At 36.3% G+C, this 16,636-nt stretch overlaps 1 protein-coding gene across 3 annotated transcripts in view; it reads left to right on the forward strand.

Moving 5' to 3' along the window:
* The window catches only part of greb1l (GREB1 like retinoic acid receptor coactivator), an 80,718-nt gene that overhangs the window by 13,717 nt on the left and 50,365 nt on the right, over nucleotides 1–16,636 (forward strand). Inside the window, exon 2 of one of the 3 annotated variants that reach the window (XM_052134448.1) lies at nucleotides 10,392–10,500. The exons of the other annotated variants lie outside the window; for them this stretch is intronic. The gene's annotated coding sequence lies outside the window, so the exon portion shown is untranslated. The remainder of the gene's footprint in view (nucleotides 1–10,391; nucleotides 10,501–16,636) is intronic. 3 annotated transcript variants of the gene reach the window in all.

Raw genomic sequence — 16,636 nt, forward strand, 5'->3', positions numbered from 1 at the left:
ACCAATGAGCTAGCTTACGCAATACGAGAGAACCTCTCGTAAGAGAACTACATCTGGTAAGAAACCTAACTATGGCTTTACATTAAAACATATTTGAGTCAAAATATTCGAGTCTCTAGTTTCATCGGATAAGTAATTTAAAAAATTTGAGCAATTTTTTTTCGTGAAATGTCTCGCTGGTAAACACAGTGTACACTAATGTGTACAAAAGCACAAGGTTAGAAATCTTATTTACTGCATATTTTCACATTGAGAAAATGTTTTTTTAGTCTTTGTATTAAGTTAGGATGAAAACATGGTGCATTTTGAACTGTTCTGAGGCCAGTGCAGACAAACGGTACACTGGAGTTTAAGTCATTCACTAAATATGGAGCAAGGGAGCCTATATCCTATAGCTCTCCTATGAAGCCAAGTGCATTTGATCCAAACTTCCTATCTAAAGTTCAGTTTCAAGCTGTAGATGATGTTTGAACCACTCAACGTGTTTGGCAGACATGGGACAATGGAAATCAGTACATAGATTCAGAATTTATTATGTATAATTTTATTTTAACATGTTTGGCATTTATTGGACAATGCTGACCATTACTTGTATTAGTATTAATTATGCTAATTTCTGATTGGTAAAATGCTTCATCACTGGCTATCACTTGTTTGTTTGACAGTGCAAAGAGAGAATATTGAAATGTTGTTGCCAAAGTAGAAAAAAACATTTGTAACATAACATTTAATTTAAGTTTTTTGTATTTATATAGTTTTTTATGTGTACTTTTCCCAAAATTTGGTGTGCTCCAAAGCAGCTGGTAAGTCTGTAAGGTCTCAAAAACATGAATAACCAACAGTCCTGGAAACATAAGGAAAAAATTGATAAACTCAATAACCTGGCATTATTACGTTTCACAACTTAGTCTCAACTTTTTTGCATGTTTATTATGTTCTACTAATTACAAATCAAAAAGGGAAATGGAAAATGCTCACACCAGTCATGCTTGGGTCTCAGGAGGTAAAGGTAGGTTTAGGTTAGGAGTTAAACTTAAGAAAAATTGTAATAACAGTTTGTTGTATTGTTTATTTTTCTCTATGGGATTAAAAGTCGTAAATTTTTTGTCGTATGTTTTTGATTTCCTACAATTTCGCCATCTCGTACTAATTATTGCAGCTTGTACTGAGACCGGGTTTTAAAAGTCTGTATGTGGCTAGTGATTGGAGGTGAGGGGTTGAAAAATTAGAGGGCTTGGTGATGTCGGCCAAAAAGGAAAGTTGTTTCAGAGGCAATTACATTTTGATGAATCATTATGAAAAAAAATCTACATTTTTATTCACTATTATACCAGAAAGGTGTATTACATTAGCAAATAGGGTACATTTTGATTTCATGCTGACTTCAAGCAAGAGTGACTCTTTTAAGGCTTTGTACTTAAGACTATTTATATAACTATATAAAAGCCACATTAAATTACAGGAGTGTTGTACTAGTAAAAGTGCTGTAAAAGTGTAAATCTTAAAAGCTGTAGAGTTGTGTTACACTGCATTGATAGTTGTTATTTTATCAGATTACTTACAAACTTACTGTTGCTACCAATGTAGAGGTAAATTCTAATTACATTCATAAATATTAATCATTCCCAAGTGGCTTAACAAAGAATAATGCCAGTGAGCAAGCCGAAGGTGACAGTGGCAAGGAAGATCTCACTAAGATGTTTAGGTAAGTAGAGGAACCAAGACTCAACCGAGGTCAGGTTTTAATCAAGATGGTATCTTCAGGTATTAAGTTATACACTTTCTACACAATCCGTCTATAGTGGTAATTTAATCGGGTTCCTCCTGCTTCTAATTTACCACTCCAATGTGATTAGGCCACCAGACCAACTGGCTTAGCTGCCACTCCATCAGCACAAGCTTAGAGCTTATAAAAAGTGTGACCAGAGTCCTCATTTGATTGGCTGTTAAGACGCAAGTTTACTAGGTGGCCTTTCTGTGCTTGAGGCATGTGCAGTTGTGTCCCTTGGCGGAGCCTTTAGGTCAGGGGTCTTGGACGGTGACCATCTGGACCTTTAGGGGGTGGTTTCCTAAGATGCAGCCTTTGTTTGCCCAAAACAATTGGAAGTTAATCTGGAGGAGATAAGAATAGCCTCTGTTACATTGCTGCCATCAGCCCGTCTTCACATAGCATGTAAAGAGACATCTCTTTCTCCTTCTTTCTCTTGCTTGAAAGAGGCTCTGAATGACCAGCTTCCCTTTTTTGAGGGGGGGGATTGGAACAAAAATGGTTTTACTTTTCAGCAGTCAATGTTCTGATCTGCTGCTGCCCTATATATTTATATATATATATATTTATTTTAGCTTTTGGACTACAACAGATATATAAATCATTTGTTCTCTTGCTCTGAAATTGTTTAAAACAGATTTTTATTTTGTATTTTTCAGATTAATTATCATTTCAAACAGTCATTGGAGCCATTCAGAAAGTTTAATGCAATTAAACAATTTTCTTTTGTGCCTCTGCCTGCCGCGGGCTACATTGAAACGGCTTCTCATGTAAATCTCGCCATTAGTTCGCCCAAAAAGAAAATTATTTATTATTATTATTTAATAAGTGATTGTGTTGCTTCCGAAGAATTGGAAAGTATGTTTCTTTGTATTAGTGCAAATATTTTAATATTTTATCATTATTAATAATATATATATTTTTTAAATTTTTTATATAGATCTTGTTGTTTAGGCATAATCTTTCATAAGAAAAACAGGTTCAAAATTTGAATGTTGAACTCAAATTCTAAATTTCAAGTAATCAGTTACTTGATTGTTTTTAACTTGATCTTTACTAGGGATGGGCATTCCTAGTAATTTTGTACTCTTAACACATAAAAAAACAAGTCATGTATTCCACACTGTTTTCCACTAAATGAACACAAGGAAGAATGATATTTAACCATACATACAGTAGTAATAAACAGCATTATTTTTCTTTCTTTATTTTTTACTTCATTGATTAATTGAATCATTGATTCATTGAACATTTTGTAGTGATTTACAAAAAATGTCCCGATTCCATTCTTTTGAGAACCAGTACGAGTACCAATAATCTTTGGTACTCATCGATACCGACTCAGTGATTATTAAACCACAAAATGCTGCTATTTACTTAAATAAAAATGTAGTCTGTATTTGCCTCACACTACTAATTTGTGCTCTGTGCTCTTGATGGCAGTTTCCATATATGAGCCAAGGAGGTGCTTTAAAAGGTACGTGCAGACGGCGTCGGCACAACATTGTCTCCACACATTCACTAGTGCTCACATTTGAAGTGCACCGTACATGCAAGCTATAGATTTATCTCATTAAGTATGAGCTTTTGTGGTTTAATAATCTCACTAGGACATAACTTGATTTAAATTTGTGCGCTGAATGTTTACGGAATGACATTCATAAGTCAGATGGTATCGGAGTATTTTCTTATCGGATCCGATTCTGATCCCAATACCGGTATTGCGACACCCCTGTAACTAACTAACTCCATTGCCAGTTTTTTTTGCTATTGACGCTATTAAAACATCTGTTTTTGCTCTCTCATACTTTTAAGTCAAGAACTTAGAATAAAGAAGTGTATCAAAATCGATACAATTATCACAATTTTGCTTAATTTTTTATTGACAGAAAAATCATCTTAAATTGTATAAATAATAAAAACTGTCTCAATAATTACTGAAACAAAAATAATAACAATTGAATAAATTGTGAATATTATTATAACCCAGAAGGGTTGCACAATGTTGACAGAATTTGACATCAATATTTCCATTGATACTGTAATTTCTGTTATTTTTGTTTAATAGATTTATATTAAACAATAATTTTGTGTGGGACAATTGTATGCCATATTCTTTGTGTAAGCAACACATGTAAAACAAGATAAGAACTGAGTTTCTGAATTACTTTATTGATGTTTTATATGAAAAAACAAAACTATTATTCCAATTGTTAATATGTTATGCACAGAGAAACTGTGATTCATCCCAATGGTAAAACATTACAAAAACAGAAGAAAGAAGGGAAAAAAAACCATGTTGGAAATAGACATTTAATTAATTGTGCTATATCACCCAGCCCTACTACAAACTAGTTCTGTATTTGCACACACTGTCTAAGATTATGGTCTTTGATAATCTTCAGTTAATCAACATGCCAAGTAATTGCTCAATATTTCATCTCCATTTCAAGCCTTAGATTCATCATTACTCGACACAGCATTAACCAGACACAACTAGTAGCAAAATTGTAGGTTCAGTAAACCAGCTTACTTGGTTCCTGTCAGCTTTTAAGAATGCCTTGTCATTCCGCTTCCTGAAGGCCTTTCAGTCTGAGTTTAAATTCAACATTTAGCTCACCCATGTTTCCAAAGGAGTGATTGAAAAGAGAGCCATGGATTGTTAGCTGTTTGTTGGTTGCCAATGAGAATGCACTCCTTCACCCTAAAGCTCTTGTCCATGGTTATACATGAAACGCTTTTGTCTCTGTGGGCCAGGAACCTGCAGGGAGAAGACAAAGGTTCTGCTGAAAGCTGCTTGACATCTCCTACACAGATAACATGGCTGAATGTGACTTAGACCCTCCATTGTTGATTGATTTCTTATTTTTAGTTTTCCTGTTGCCAGGGAAAAGATTGATTTTAAGATCTTCCCCTTGGTGATCTTTCATTATTGTTCTTTCTTTTTTCTCTCTTATTTCCTCTGTTTTTACATTTCTGTGTAGTAATATATTTTCAGTCATAACGATGTAAAGGGAATACTGGAAAATCTAATATAAACAACATTGGAAATCAATAAATTCAAGAGAGGTTGGCTTTGAGTATCCAGTATTGAGCTGTGTAACAATATGATCGATCACTGGACAAAGAAAAGTAAACCGATAAGTAAAATGTAATTACGATTACAATTATAGATGCAGTTTTGTAATTCCTGTCCGTTGATGATTTATAGAATCACCTTTTGGCCACTTAATCAGTGAATGCCAGTGACTGCTTGGTGTTTATGCACTTTGAATATTTTTGTGGGTTGCTGTTATATTTGGGTGAATCTTACGAAACCTGTAAAGAACATGTCCAGGTCATAATTTACCTTGAAATCAAAACAAACAGTATCCTCATTATTGTAATGTGAATAAAATAATAATTGTATTATATCATGATTATCATCAGAAAATCGATATATTGATTATTGATCGGCACGTTTTATCGATATATTTTGGAGGCATCAACATATTAACATCAGCCAACATTTTAATTAGAAGCCTAATTTGTGTGCTTTCCTACTCACTTTCCCTACTGGAGACCACAAGAGGGCGATATACCATTTACTGAAGCTGATCGTGAGTAGGAAAGGACACAGGACGAGCTAATGCATAATATACTAACAAAATATTGTGATACCAAAACATTTTAAACTGTACAATATCATCTTGTTGCAATTACGGTACCATACTACTGAATGCTAAAAAGATATAGATGGTGGCTTTGGTGGGGAGCTCTCTAGAATTTTTGTTACTTCTGTTTGTTTGTCATGTTTTTTGTCGCTCTTTCCCGATCAGTTTCACCAGGGATGAGCTGCTGAAGTTTCGGCAGAGCGTATCTGTAAATGTTTTTACTGGTGTTTGATTATTCATATGTTTTATTAGACATCTTAGATGGAGGCGCAGCAGTGCTCAACAAGTGATCCAAAAAACACACGTGAGCGATGCGAAGAGTTAACAGGGCATACGAGAGGCATTCGAACATGCTTTTACATCAACTAAAATTTGTGTAGAGATTTAACAGCATTCAAGAAAATGTGCTGTCCTAATTTAGAGGTGCTCTTCATCAACTGTAAGACTTTCTACTTGCCACGGGAGTTTTTCTCGTTTATTCTGGTGAGTGTTTATTTCCCGCCACAAGCATGCATGAATGCAGCATTGCAACAGCTGTCTGATCACATCACAGACATGGAGCAACAACACCCGGACTCTTTTATCATTATTCTGGGAGATTTTAATAAAATAAACCTCACCCATGAACTGCCAAAATACAAACAACACATCACCAAAGGCTGCAGCCACAGAACTGGATGAGCTCACAGATACTGTGACATCATATAGTTTCTATGAGGATATGTGCATCCCTACTAGGACATTTTTATCATTCAATAACGATAAACCATGGTTTACAGGAAAACGCAGACAGCTTTGTCATGCCAAAGAGGATGCTTGCAGAATTTGGGCTAAAACATTGTACAACCAGGCCAGGAACACACTTACTACAGAAATCAGAGTGGCTAAAAGAAGCTACTATGAAAAGCTGAAAAACTAGTTTCCAGCAAACGTGAAACGTGTGGAAAGGCCTAAAAATCCTCTGTGGATAAACAATGTGTTTACTGCAGGTTAGAAACTCCTAGTCTCACACCCCTCCCCTGCTCTGATATTCACTTCACACGTACCAGCACCACCAAGAACCCCACTCCTGCTACTCAATTTGCATTTATTATCTGTGAGGAGGATGTGTGCCGGGTCTTTTGGAAACAAAAGACTAGGAAAGCTTCAGGTCCAGATGGTGTTTCACCTGCCTGCCTGAAAGTCTGCGCTGACCAGTTGGCCCCCATCCTCTCACAGATCTTCAATAGATCACTGAAGCAATGTGAAGTTCCCTGCTGCTTCAAATACTCCACAATCATTCCGGTCCCCAAAAATGACTACAAAACTGTCGCTCTTACGTCTGTGGTCATGAAGTCATTTGAGAGACTGGTTTTGGCCTACCTGAAGGACATCAATGGGCCCCTACTGGACCCCCTTCAGTTTTCTTACCGAGCAAACAGGTCTGTGGATGATGCTGTCAATATGGGACTGCATTATATCCTTCAACACCTGGCTACCTTCAACAACAGACCAGGGACTTATACAAGGATCCTATTTGTGGACTTCAGTTCAACCTTCAACAAAACTGACCCAGCTCTCCATGCCCACCCCAATCTGTTGATGGATCATCAGCTTTCTTAAAGAATGGCAGCAGCTAGTGAGACTGGGACTCACATCCGGGACCCTCACTATTAGCACTGGTGCTCCTCAGGGATGCCTTCTCTCTCCACTGCTCTTGAAGTTTGCAGATGACACCGCGGTTATCTGACACATCCGCGACAGTGACACGTCTGCATAAAGAAGGGCAGCTGGCTATCTGGTGCGGTCACAACAACCTTGAGCTGAACACACTCAAAAAAGTGGAGATGATAGTAGACCCCCCTACACTCCAAGACCTGTACATCTCCAGTGTGAGGACACGTGCTGGTAGAATCATTCTGGACCCCACACATCCTGCCCACTGCCTCTTTGAAATGTGGCCCTCTGGGCAGCGCTACAGAGCACTGAGCGCCAGGACATCCTGGCACAAGAACAGTTTTTACCCTCTGGCCATTTTCCTCATGAACAATTAAACTCAGGACTCCCCCCATAGTGCAATAATGTAAATACATATCTCATCTACATATGTAAATTCACATATTTAATTAAATAACTGTACATACCCCTACCTTGCACATACATTACCACTTTGTTATTTTCTGTTATATGTCCTGTTATTTGTATGTCTGTTTATACTCTTATATTCTGTGTCTCACTGTAATGTTCTGTGTTGTGTGTGCAATTGTTTCTTTTATCACCCAAAAAACAAAATCCTTTTTAATTTGAGAACAGTTGGTAATAAAGCTCATTCTCATTCTGATTCTGATACTACAGTGTGGCTCTATTAGCAAAATGTTAAGGAATGTGAAATTTTTTTTTAGAAGATATCAATGGCAATTTGACAATTAACCAAATTAAATACTTGTATTGACCAAGTGTAATCATTAAGCAGTGGAAGGATGTCATTTAATTAAATAATATGCAGTCACACTTCAGAATGAATGCTAGGTGCTGCTGTGCTCCGTGTCATACTTAACACAAACACACACACATAAACAGATTGCACGTGATGCACTTAATGCGACATTGAACAATCTCACAAACTTCTCCAGTGCTGCTCTGAGATCTCAACTTCATTTAGAATGGGGACATTATTCAAAACTAACACACAGGAGGGACTCAAACTCCATCAAAATAAAACTCCCGCCAAAATAAAAGCTCTGATTTACTGGATGCATGAAATTGAAGACATTATGACAGAAAGATATTACTATTGTATAGAAAATATATATATTCAAAGTAAGTAATAGCAATAATACTACTAATAACAATAATTTAATAATAAATGGTTTTATTATTATCACATGTAAGCAATATCACAAAAACAAGTGTACTGAAAATCAGCACACTGTGAGATAAAATACGCTGATTTTAGAGAGTAATCAGCATATTGGTGTGCATGTGAACAGGCTCATTGTAACACAGGGAAAGTAACACTTCTGTTAATCAGCCGAGTGGACACTGTTATTGGCCGATGATGATCATCTCATAATGGTCAGATATTATCTTGTTATTATTGAGTCTGTCTTACCGCAGTGCTTCAGATAAGCAGAAGATGAATTTGGCCACCAGTGATGTACAAATGGCAAGATAAAGAGATGTCCAAATAGCTGTTATAATCCCTCCTATTGTTATACACTCTCGGTATAGATTCAACTCGAATCAGGCAGCAGGTGCTTCTTTCTGTAGACAAACATATTGGTCTTTCTTAAGCAGCAGCCTTTTCCACTGCATTTAATCCATAGTTATCAATTGCCACATTTAGCCCTACCATTACATTCCATACTGAACCTCTACTTAAAGTTTGCCATTTATATTGCTCGGTTGGGCAGATCAGAGACCGATTTTGAATCTGTTTAAAAAAAGCTGAATATGTTTTGAACTGCTCTGCCTTGAACTCTAAATTTGGGATGTAAAATACTTCTCCAAGGTCAGTGCAAATATTTAGTACATGGATCTCAAATTAATGTTCCCCATTCACTCCAGTGACTTTAGCTTTGTCTCGTTTTAAAGGCTGCGTGCTAGCTAGAATGTGTCCTTTGAAGGCTGCAGTATACAGAGTGTCCTCCTTTAAGCAAGCCTCGTTTAAATGAGACAGCCTTCGTAGGACAAACGGAAATACGGTCGAATAAATTATTTGAATGATATATGAATATAATTATGCATATTATATTCTCTGCACCCGTCTATTGAGGTACTTCAACTTGAGAATTAACATTACTTGCATTTGAACATCATATTTATGGGCAAATTAGCGTAATTGTTTAGACAAATGATGTTCATTTCAATTGAAGAAAAGAATTGTGGGTCGTGAGTGCCCATGAAGGATACACCTCATGCATCCTCCAAATTCCCGTGAAAGAAGGTCGCATTTGAAGGCTGCATTTGGAGTGCCCTACTCGCTTTTCTGAAATGAGATAGCCTCGATGAAGTATGTGGCCGACAAATGCGAAATCTGGAGGACGCAGCCTTCGAAATGAGACACAGCCATAGTGTGCTGTGGCCGTTGTTACCAGTTGAAGGTCAGAGATGTTTCAGTTGTCAGCTAGAAGGCTTTGGCTCAGTAGAGTACAACAGCATTTATCTAGAGAGAAGGAAGTTGTTTGTAACCGTGTGTTTACATGCACTTTAAAAGTCCAATTTCAGTCAGACTACTGAAATAATTTGTCTTTATTTTTTATTTTCTATTATTTAAGTGACTCAAGAGCAAGCATATGCCTGATTTATTTTGTCACTGCATGGAAACCAACATACAGGCTGTGGATCTTGTGGCATGTTTTTGGCCATTGTTGTGTGACTGTCCCAGTGGTTTGCATCATCTTGGATTCTTTCTGGATGAGCTCAATTGTCTCCCAATCAAGTAAAAGTGACTTTGTGCATTCAGTAATTTTTTTTATTGTTAATTTTGTAAAAATGTCAGATTTTAATTGAACAATGTAGTCATTTGTGACAATAAATCATAACATTATTTTGTGAAATAGGCCTACATTGGGCCTACGTTGTGTTTCCAAGGTGTAACACAATAAAATGTGAAAATGTCTATTGGGTGTAATGGCAATACAAACTGACCATTCCTTGACCTTTAATATTTGACCTAAATGGTTCCAAAAAGGCTTATCATCTGTCCATGTTCCACTTGATCTTGCTTACTGATTTATTTATTTATTTTGTCTGTCATAAACTTGATGTAGAGCTGAGATTGAAAAACATCTGCTCAATACTACATTCCTGATTTGAAGCAATTAAGTTTACCACGCTTTGCCAAATCGGCCAATGGCCTATTGCCCCCTTACCACCTGATGGCTCTGGAAATCAGCGCTGTCCCCTGTCCTCTACCAGGAGTGTCATCAGCTGCAGTGGTGATTTGGCTGTCTAGTAAACTTTTAATCTGTCCTCTTCTTTAACAACAGCGCAAGAATGCCTGGAACTCTGCTTTGCAATTTCTTCTCCTCCCTTGCTTACAAACTGCAGAGGGAATGGAAGCTGGGATGTTGATTGGATTAATAAGAGACAAATGAGGTATTTCAATAATGTCCTCTCCCATTAATCTCATTAATAGCACACTAATATGAGAGAATAGATAGAAGTTTGAAAGATTAGTTAAAAGACATAAAGGCCATTACTGAATGCTATATGATTGGTACCAGTGACTGTATAAATCTTTTATGTATTGATTTTACAATATTCAGTTTCAGATAAGTCATGGGGGTAGTTGACATTAAATACTTTAGGGAAGTTGACATGTCCTGCGGTGCCATTCTAAAACTATTTTAAAAAGCATTTAGCTAATTATATTATAAATGCAGTTTGTATGACCTCATATTTAACGAGATATTTGTACCATTATTTGTACCATTTAAAATTAACTAATGATGGCAAAACAATGATTAAAAAAGTGACAAATTTAGTTTAACCATATTTTTCCCTTTGAGCAATTTTTATTATGAGCTGACAAACTTTTTTTTTTTGAAGACAAAATATTTTCCAAGTATAGCCTAGATAGTAGGTGTCCTTTCTGAACATTTCAAAAAAGTGTCTGCCTCACAGTCTGGGGTTTGGATTCGACAATATCACACAATTGGATCAATGTAGCAAATTTTACAAAAGATCATGTCCCCTCCCCCGTCTGAATGGAGATGTCAAAGGTTGCTGACCTCTTGTTTTCATGTGTATTGATTGTTTCTCAGGAGGTGGGCTGCTCTCCTCCAAAGCCTTTCACATCAGCTAACATATCTTTGTTTGGACCCGAAAGCTGTTGTCTTAAAAAAAATTCACGTGGCAGATTTTTCTGTAAGAGAAAACTTAATCAACAGCAAAATGAAATATGCACAACCTTGGACAGAACCAATTCTTAGCACCATGCCAAATAAAGGTTTAATACTAAATATTTGAAAAAATACTATTTGTATAGTTGACATATCAGTAAATGTAATACATTTTTTGAGATTTTACATAAAAAATGTAATATATGTATATGGAATATGTGTATGTTTTAAGTCCTATAACTGGTAGTCACCATTTCTTTAGTTTTTCACAATTTTTAATAACACTCACCTAATTCACCTTATGCCATTACTAATTCATTTTTAATGGTCTTTTGTTGTGACAAATGTATTTTTTAAAGTGCAAGTATTCTATGTAGCCTCTCAATTAATAAGAGATAATAAACTTGTAAAGAATATTTAGGTAAGATATTTAATTGATCACATTTACATGCACTTAAGAAAACGGTTTATTCCAGGGTTTTTGCAGAAAGCAGCATTTTGAAACCCCACTATTCTTATGCTGCAAAAGGGATTAAAAGAAAGTGGTTTAACACAACCAGGTTTCTCCCAGAGAATGCGGCTTATGTGGTCATGTGAATGCATAAACGACGTTCTTACAGGTTATTGATGAGTGTGCCTGAGCGTGAACAGACCGGATAACAAACATCATAGGATGGAGCCCAACAAAATGTCAACACAGCAGAAAGAAATCAACATTTCTGGGAGTACATGGGGAAAAAGGACATACACTATATATTATACCCATTTATACACACACCAATATAAAATATCGACTCTCACATTCACGTATATGTGCTCATACACTGGGGTAATCCCTGAGTTTTAAGTAAGTGGTAAACAGCACTATTGCAGCACAATTCCACTGCAGGTCACGATAGAAAGGAAACAAACACAGCAACAACTCTGGAATATCTGGGGAAAAAGCAAAGCAACAGAGAATAAAATAGCAAAGTCTTCCTTGTATACCATGTTTGTTATTTACACAAGCGTTGTGGGTAAATTACGTTGCTGTGGAGGAAGCTGCTTACTGACCGAACTGCATCTATATGGGAGTAAAGAGTACACCGCTTATACAGCGAATGTAAATGGGAACAATGCTTGTTCGCAATAAACCATTTTTTTTTGCAAGAAGCCACTTTCTGGTGTCTATGTAAATTTAGTCAGTGTTACAATGTTGTTTAACATCAGATTGAGGTGAGTAAACTTTTACGCTCCAGCGTTTATACTGGGTTTCCATCCACGCATTTTTATACAAATTTTGCCATATTGCATAAAATTGATGGTAACATATATGGTTGTTTGGGATGGATCTTTTTTTTTTAATTCAATTAGAAGACATGATAGTGAACTACGATGGCAACTAAAACAGCCTGCTATCAAAGTGATTGGCTACAATTACCTCCAAGAACTGCCTGACGCTTCGTTACCGAATATCCACCTTTTTTCTCAACGCAGAAGTGTTCTTTGATTCATAATGGAAGCCTGTTTTCATTCTCCAGTGTTTTCACTTGCTCTGCCATATTTTTGTAGCATAGTGTTGTTTAGTGTATACAATGGAAATATATTTCCAAATAAAAAACTGGCTGCATAGTGCCAATATTACAGAGTCGTGATAACCGTCTTTTGGCTGTGCCTCACCCGAGTGGGTTGATGACATAAAGCGATGGCCCAAGGTTAGTTACTTTGATATAATTAACTACTTTGAGCAGCAACAGCCTTTAAGGAAGTGTACTTTGGTTGTTTTTTTCATACATCGAGTAAAGCTTAATAGAAAGGAAGAACAAAGTTTGTGTCCATGTGTTGGGAAGTGGCACAGATGGATGTGCATATCCTCATCCTGTCATGGTTATCCTGGGCCCTGACGAACAGGACGGCCCTTATCTAAAGCAGCTGGGATATGGACCACCTCCTCTTTTCCTTCAAAAGCCTAATATCTGCAGCAGCCTCAGCGCACCCAGCTTATCTGCTCCGGCCTCCAGTCATTTGTCAGGAAACATGTCTGGAAACAAAGTCGGGGGTTGCCTGTAGGGCTGCACGATTTGGACACATGAATATTGAGATTATTTTGGAAAATATTGCAATTTAAACTGCGATTTTTATAACGTTATTTCACACATTCAACACATGACAAAAGGCTACTGGGGTTTTCACACTTGTGTTCTGTTAAAAAGAACCAAACCGAGACCTTTATTTCAATTCACCCACTAACATATACATATATATATATATATATATATATATATATATATATATATATATATATATATATATATATATAAACAGTGAACAAAGAAAAAAACACTACTTCTTCATATTCAAATTGTACACATCCACTGTGTATATGTTTTGTCCATTTTGTGATAGGGTCAACCCAGTCAACGTAGGGATGCTCCAATCAGGATTTTAACATCCGATCTCCAATTTTCTTTCCATCGAATCATCTGATGCTTCTCGTTTAACTTTTTATCAGCAGCTCGGTTAAAACTGGTTATATGTAAGCTGTCTGCTCAATGTCACCATTAACTGAATTACCCTGTTGGTAATATCATAGTTGTTGCCTAGTTTTTGTTGTCAAATATTCTGTTGGTTGGTTGAATAATTAAATAAACACAAAATATTCAATTTTACTCTTTACTTAGGCCTTAAAATCAAGTACGCTTATCCAAACTATTCTCTACTGTATATAAGATCATTCTAAAGAATGAGGTTTAATGTCAAACTGAATTTGAACTGATTACACATTGGCATAATTAAACTTAAAATGAAAGTTTTGGTTAGTTTGTCACCATTTCATTTAATTATTTGTATTCATTATTTTATTGTATTTAATTTAACAATGCATTATATTATAGTACCTAAATATTTTATAAATATTTATTATATGTATGTCCCTTCCTTTTCATTTTGTTAAATGTTGGTAATATTAGTTCCGCTTTCTTTTGTTGCCGCTGGGAGTGTAATACGGGTGAAATAAAAAACAAATTACAGGACAATGGATGAAGAGCACATGTTTTTGGTTACAGGTGCTAATGTTAAAGTTGTTTGCTTGGCAATCATTTATTTAATTATATTACAGCCCTTTGTGATTTAATAATGGCACGAGGTCATATCGCGATTTCGATTTTATTTCAATTAATTGTGCAGCCCTAGTTGCCAGCATCTTGGCTTGAAGGAAGACTTGTCACAATGAAGGAGGAGGAGGATGTGTTGAGCACAGTAAAGGGCGGTGTACCACATAGCTTGTGTTCAACACCTGATAAGCAACACTGATTTCAGTATTTGGCGTGAAGCTTCTTGATAAGTCATAAAAGAGGTGCTTGTTTTACTGTAAAGATAACTATAATTAAGAACTAGATTTCTGAAGATACAGTGGGATTTTCAGTAATATGTGAGTGGTGCTTGCCTGTCAAAACTCCAAACCACATTGCTAAGGTGTTCTGAGTGGTTAATATGTGTTTCCTTAGGCTACTGTAGGTAGTTGCTACCAAAAGATCCCTCTATAGTCTCTGTGATATTCTGGTCTCTAGACATTTCTGGAATACCTCCTTCAATGTAAGTCAATTGGATTGTTTGCATGTTTTACAAAATCGTATATGTCCTGTCTCCTAGAAAAGTACTAGCACATCTTTCCTCAACAAGCCAATTGGTTTGAAGCATCATTCATGTCTGTAGCTCAAACAGTGAGGGATGAATTAAATGCCGAAGTTAATATGGGGTTTGTTCAAATCCCCAACCCTAAGTATTAGCTATTGTAATACCAGTGCTTATCTTAGCAAACACCTAGTTACAGTATGTACCTGCTTTTGTTGCACAACAAAAATGACTATTTAAATTATTGAGCATTTTTGCAATACATTTGTTAACACATTGCATTATTCAAGAGTTGTTGAATAGCCCTTGGGAGCCTCTATTATTTATGGTATTGAGGTTGTCCTCTAGTTTATCCCAATAGACCTTTTTTCACACTCTGGGTTTTGGAATGCGGTAGTAAATTTTTGCTGGGTAAACTTCACTTACCCATTTGCTCTAAGACCAAGAGAAAGAATCCACTTTTACGTTTGAATGACTTTGCAGAAGAGGAAATAAATAGAGAGCTTGGATTAAGAAGATGCCAAATGTACTATCACTCTCTCAGCAGCTTTAATCAAAGGAAAACTACGTTTTGAAAAAGTAATTCCAGGGTAAAATAACACAAAGCGTAACGTTATAAATTTACACTCAATATTTAAATTTTTTTTTGCAAGATTTACGTTGATTAATAAGTCGGAAACGCATCACCACAGTCCGTGAAAAAGGTCTATAGGCAATTATTCTCTGCTCTTTGGAACTATAACCTGACTTTATCTTGGCTTGACTGCTCAAGTACATGTTGTTCACCCCAAATGAAAAGTTGCTGGCAAGAGCAGCTTGATTTACTTGTATTAGGAGTACAGAATGTGCTCAGCATGTGTAGTGCCTTTTCTGTTTAACTTCTGAGCAAAGCTCATATGATTTGGTACCTTTTCATTAATTGAGAGAACACTTCATACAGATATTTCAACCTGAGGTTTTACAACCCTTTTCAAATTACTAAAGCCTTGGACTGAAGTTCTTCCACTGAATCCTTTTTCACAACTTTTTGATGTGTGTTTTCATTGTTAAAATACTCCTTAGCTTAAAATGCAAAGATAAGTAGAGCTAAAAGTACACTTTGATTATGGGTTAGAAGAAAGCTGTCACAAATGTTGGTTGATGATTAATTGTCCTTTAAATAAATGCAAATTATAATGTAATTGTCTGTTTTGTTCATGACAAATACAGTGAACACTTAATAAACAAGCTTATAAGCATTTAAGCGCACACTAATCCAGTGTTTCCCAACCACTTTGCCGCGACACACTAGTGTGGTGTGAAAGATTGTCAGGTGTGCTGTGGAAAATTATCAGAATCCACAAAATAAATCAAGGCTCCGAACTGAGACTAATTTTTCATCCATTTTTCCTAACAGTGCAATTAAACTTTGCAAGAGGTCGCATTGGTGCGACTACAAATTTCTGATTGTGCTCTGTCATTTTTTTTGTTCCGGATGAGAAATATCAAACGGCAAATGTTCCAAACATGAAAGGAAACCGCTTTTCCCAGATCAGTCAGCGCTGCTCTATGGACAGAACAGCGCAGACACGTGCGTTTACACGTGGACCGGTCTCGAGTGCTCAGCCACGCAGATCATCATAAACAGCGCCGCGAAAAGCACGGGCTGGGTCGCGAATTCGGCATTGATTATTTGTTTAAAACCTCTATGAAAGCCCATAATGTGTCGATGATTAAACCAGTTTAAAATTGTATTAAATGGCCCTAACATTCTTAACAGCATCGAAAAGGAATAAAGA

This window comes from Xyrauchen texanus, chromosome 9 (genome assembly GCF_025860055.1).
Source record: "Xyrauchen texanus isolate HMW12.3.18 chromosome 9, RBS_HiC_50CHRs, whole genome shotgun sequence".
Classification (NCBI taxonomy): domain Eukaryota; kingdom Metazoa; phylum Chordata; class Actinopteri; order Cypriniformes; family Catostomidae; genus Xyrauchen; species Xyrauchen texanus.